This window comes from Rhinolophus sinicus, linkage group LG05, assembly GCF_036562045.2.
Source record: "Rhinolophus sinicus isolate RSC01 linkage group LG05, ASM3656204v1, whole genome shotgun sequence".
NCBI classification, from domain to species: domain Eukaryota; kingdom Metazoa; phylum Chordata; class Mammalia; order Chiroptera; family Rhinolophidae; genus Rhinolophus; species Rhinolophus sinicus.
The window spans coordinates 122,152,383-122,158,382 of record NC_133755.1 but is presented as its reverse complement, the minus strand read 5'-3'; positions in this window follow the sequence as shown (position 1 = coordinate 122,158,382).

The following is a 6,000-nucleotide window of genomic DNA, read 5'->3' as shown; positions in this document are numbered from 1 at the left end:
TTTGCAATTTGAGCATCTTATATCAAGCCAGTTTACTCCATGTTTGAAAAGAGAAAGATTTAAAATATCATCTGTTGGAAAATAAACTTATCTAAGTATTAAAACTCATTTCAAATTTTTAGTAGATTTATCCAAGTGATTGAAAATAATCCAAACTTTAAAGTATCTCATTAAAAAACGAAGTAGTCAAAACCAGAAATTTAAATTAAATTAAGTTAAAAATAATTGTTAGTTGTGAACAAATGTGTTAAACTTTTGCATATAATTGTGAATGTTAATTTTAAACTGAGAAATTCTAGCCTTTACAAAATAGTTATATAATTGTATGCATTAAATACTGAAATCATCCAATATACAAAACAAAATTATTATTGCTATTTAAAATATAGAATGAATAATTTTAAATAAAATTTTACAAATTTAAATTATAATTAAAATTATAATAAAAAGAGTATTTGTAAGGCAAACTATAGATAAAAGGTATATATTTTAACTAATAATATAAATCAGATTTTTAAAATGGTGTTTGTGTATACTTGTTTGTTTGGATCAAGAAAATATGTGTAAAACAAACAAAATTCTTAAATTCAACCAACTGCATTTTTATTTAAACTCAGGACTCTAAGTGTGGGTTAATGAAATATACATTACATTTTAAAATTAATTGATTTCTTACAAAAACTATCCTCTATCGCCCCACTTGCCTCCCTGATCTCTTGATCAAGTCACTCTAGATATGTGAGTTTTCTAAATCATTGATATTTAACCATTTAATTGACTAAACATCAACACTTTGGCTTTTATTCAATGAAACTATTTCTTCTCTGCTTTCAGCTACTTTTGGAAGACTGGTCTCCAGAAAGTGGTGGTTTCATTATAATCACATGCAAGATTTGATATAATCTAACTTCTGATTATAATCTAACTTCTATGCCAATTGACTGGTAGGATCCAAATGGGCCTGAAGAGATATGCACACTTTTCACTGTGGAGCCTCTGGAGGCTCAATGACCGAGAGATGGCCAGCCCAGCCGTGGATGCCAGGATCCAGTGAACATGGTCAGGAGGAGTAGCACAGTGAGTGGGGTGCTGAGGTTTATGCATGGCAGGTAGAACTACATCCCACATATGGTAGGTAGTGACAACATAGCTTCTTCCTGAAATGGTCATTATCTCCTATCCTGGCCAATTCACTATCTAGAAAGATAAGAACCATCCAGGACCTAAAAGACTGAGCTGGACTATGGCAGATGATTGGAATGGCTCTCAGCAAAACCAGAAAGAGGCAGCCAGTCATGGAGACATGCAGCTGAAAGCCAGAGGAGAGTCTTTTTCTAGGAGGTAGCACATGGTGCCACAGGAGTTGATTGCAATTGTCTTGAAAGGACAAAGAAGGAAGTGCCCCCGACTGCATTTCAGGGGCAGGAGTTTCCTCCTCAGAAAACAGGCGAGAAACAACGAAAAGTCATACAGCTAGCTGGTATGTTTGCTAATCAACTCTTTCACCAATAAAAATTCTCATGCCTGCTCTGTCCTGCTAGGTTACATGTTACTGCATATTTTCTGAAAATCTAATGTTGCACATATGAGACTCACAGGTGTGCAGTGGTTCCTTACAAGGGAAAAAGAAGATAATTACAAAGACAGATCCCTTAGGGCATTCTACTCATACATCCCGCCCCCACTACCACAGAAAGCCATCATCAAAAGGATTAAATAGTTTCAATTGCTCAGAAAATGATTAAACTGGCCAACTTGTTTACAGTCTCGTCATCTAAGCTTCAAGACTTGCCCAGAACACATACTCTTATTGGCAGGATAAAACAATTCATTTCCCCAGGAGTTCATTCAACAGACATTTCACAGACCTCTGTTCCATGCTGAACACTGTGACAGGATTTGAAAAAAAAAGATAGGCCTCAGGGATGGGAAATGGGGGCAAAAAGTCCTTCCCACACTGGTTGTTTAAAGGGTGTACAAGTTTTTGAAGCAGTGAAGGCAATTCTATGTCACAGGGACTCCCTCAGAGCCACAGGGAGACTCACAAAATAGAAAAATATCCTTTTCTCTGTGAGCTACTATATATAAAAGGTTGTCAGATCAACTGTATAAAACTCAAGGCCGCACAAAAGCTGCACCACTCAGTCACAAATTCATTTTTGAAAATGCTAACGTGAGCGGATAAACCAATGAATTACACAAGTCACCTACTGTCATGCATAACAATACAAAGAGGACAATTCCTTTTCTAAACCCCTGAAAGACTTTTAAAAGTACTACCACCAGCCCTCTGCACACAGAATTGCACTGCATCTTTAAGACATTTGTTCAAATAGAAGGAGGACAAAATGTGAACCAAGGTGTAGCAATGAAATGCTCTTCCCTTCCCACTACATTATTTGCTTCTTCTCCGAGGGCCCAGTTTCTCTCGCCTGAGCCTTTAATATCGTTCAAGAAAAAGCACTGTCTCATTTGTAGGACAAAATGTACTCCTTACTGGATGGCCTTGCTTTTTCATGACAAAGTACTTGTCTACTTGAACATGTTTACTTTTGGGTGCACGCCATTCAGTATGCAGCTTGGAGTTAATAAGTTGGGGCACAGTGTCCATGACTGAACATTTACATAATGGATATTATGTCCTTTTGGCTCAGCAATCACCTAATAAATTGATATTAAACAATAATTTCCAGGCTGCTCAGCACACGGTGAGTGTCCATCCTTCATATTCTGGGCTTAATATTCTTCTAGCTTTTTCCCACCCTTGAGACCCAGTAATATGCCTCATAGGACAATAAAACAGCATCAGGAATTGACACAGTGCATTGAAGAGACAAATATTCGCCAAGTAATTGTGCAGCTCATGTAATTGGCAGAATCGGAATTTTGCCTCCTTATCATGGCTTCTTCCAAACTATTGAAACACTGTAAAAAAAAACCCAACCAAAAACCCTACCAAACATCTTTTTTTTTTTGAGAGTCATTTTTTTAAATTTGTATGTATGAAATACTATGAAAATAACATAGGACTATATGGATATACTTACACTAGATGCAAAGATCCAACACTCCATTATGCGCCCACCTCATCCAGAATTGTAAGATTAAAAGAAAGGACCCCAATTTGGAAGGAGTGAGATGAATAAGTGTGGAAATGAATATACATATAATTATCTATTTATAAATAGGGAGACAGAGATACATAAATATATATATATATATATATATATATATATATATATATATATATATATATATAATGACACTATATAGTGTAATTGGACAGAACTTGTCTCTGCCTTGTACCATAACTTTGAGCCTGGTTCTTTCCGATATCTACATGTGGTTTGCCCTCAGGAATCCAGCCACACAATGGATGATTCAGGGTCATGATTGGTGATGTGACCAACATTGCATAGTGATTTTAGAAAACTAAAAAGGCAGAAAGATCTATAATTCATTAATACAAAGAGTTTCTTTAAGATCCGTAGCATTACCAGTTGTAATTGTGTTGTTAACTTCTCTTTTTTTCATGGTGGAAGATATGAATTTAGCAAACATACATTGATAAAAAGAACACAGAGACATAGTCCTTGGAGCTGAACAGAAAGAGATAGAGCTTAAATATGAGGAAGAGTCTTCACATTCATTGATTTGGACAATAAAAAATATGTAAGTTCTTTTTCTTTATCTATCATTCTAAATCTTCATTGATAAATAACTATACCTTATGTAGCTTCATGGATTTTGTATTGCATTTTAAAAATAAAGTTGTTTATACTGACAGGGCCCCATGCAAAGACAATATACTTTTCTATGGACTTTTATATCTAGGAGTGGCCCTGATGAACCAACCAAACATCTTGATGTTATTATGCCTTGTATTACTATTAGTCTCACAGATGATGATATTCTTGTGGGACTAATGATAATAACTATTTTTAATAGTCAGCAGCTTATTCCACATTTGTAATATAAATTGTTTTTAGGAAACATTGTCACAGGTGGAGAAACTGATTCCTCCAACAGTCAATGTATGTAAAATATATTGAGAATGAAGACAACTGTGCAGGTAACAAATGCAAAAGGATGTTCATATCCTTTTTCCAACCTGTGGAGGTTGTATATAGGAGGTAGAGCCAGAATTCTTCCAGTATACCTTTCCTACCCAGTTGTTATCTTCTATCTAGCATCATTATAAACCTAGAAGGTAAGGAGGGTTCATAGGATATCTTGGGGAAGAAGAAAAGGAAGGGTCAAAGAGATGGAAATTGGGAAAGTATATGCTGTAGATAAATCTTCCCTGACAATTTTGCCAGGGCACACCTTATAGCTTAATATTCCTTTGCAATCATTTTTCTGTTGTTACTATAAGTATAGTTGGAGTCATCTTACAGAATAATTGAAGATTAAAAGAGTAAATATGTAATTTTACAATGGAAAGCTCTATGGGTCACCATCTTAACCCAGCGATCAGTCTTGGCATTGCTAATAGTGAGACACCAGATGATGTTTACCTCCCAGAGTGATGCAATGTGAAGGCCACTGTCCCTCCCCGAAGCGTTCTTGATCTAAATTTCAGTTTACAAGAAATAATGGCATAGAAGAACAAGTTAAAAGACTCTAAGGAAACAGTCAGATAAATCCTGAAGGTGGGATATGCTACAGGATCATGGCTTTGTTTACTCAACAAGATATCATTTAAAAAGAGTAGTGGTGGTGGTAGGGCATGGACTCAAATAAAGGATCTTTAGAAACAGAACAACCAAATGGAATGTGTGGTCCTTGAGTAAATCCTGGCTTAAATAAACCAACTGTCAAAGATATTTTTGGGGTAAGTTAGGGAAATTTGAATAGAAATTATATATTAGATGTTATAAGGGCGTTATTGTAAATTTTGTCAGATGTCATAATAGTATTGTGGTTCTGTAGGAAAATATTCTTGCTTTTTAGAGATGTATACTAAAATGTTTAGGTTAAAATGTCTTGCCATTTGTAACTTAATATTTCAGCAAAAAAAGTTGAAGCATTGCGGTGGAGTGTTAACTGTTATTAAATATAGGTTATTTTCTTTAATTTTCTGTACGTATATACATATTTAAAATAAAAGTTTTTAAAATTCAAATAAAATAGTTGGGGGTCTTGTGTATGATTTTTCCTATTTGTTTCTTGTAAATGGTCTAAGCCTCATATTTTTTTCCTCTGAAATGGTCTTATAATTATTAACCAAGTGTTCATGCACTTTTATAACAATAATAGTAATATTATTGTTATTATAAAGGTAATACATATTATAAAGGTAATACAAGTCTTGGTGAGGATGGGAGCACCTAGAACTCTCATACATGGCTGACAGGAGTGTAATTCAGTACAACCACTTTGGAAAACTGTCAATATATCTTAAAGCTACTATGTGATACCATTTACACAAAGTTCAGAAAGCAATAAAAGCAGTGGTGGTGTTAGAGGGCAGGATACTTGTTATCCTTGGGACAAAGGGGTTATTGTCTGGAAAGAGGTACAAGCTTCTGGCATCTGATAATGTCCTGTATTTCAATCTGAGTATGGGTTACACTGGTGGATTAGCTTTGCAAAATTCATTGAGTTGCCTACTTTGGATTTGTACACTTCTTTGAATGTGTGTTATATATCAGTAAAAAGCTTACACTAAAAAATGTAATAGATGTTCATTTAAAAAATTCAAACAATAGTATAGCATTTTCTATTGGGGAATCAATAATATAACAAGGAATGGTAAATAATGGCCTTATGGCCAAATTGTGGACTTTGTTTGCCAATTACTTTGTTATTTTAAGTGAAAATTTTTGGCTTGCTCAAAATAATCTTCCATCTAACAGGTCAATGCACTTAAAACTTCTGTTCGAAAGACTATTAATACTGTAGTCTGCCCTTATCCATAGTTTTGTTTTCCATGATTTCAATTACCAGTGGTCAACTGCAGTCTGAAAATATTAAATAGAAAATTCCAGAAATGAACAA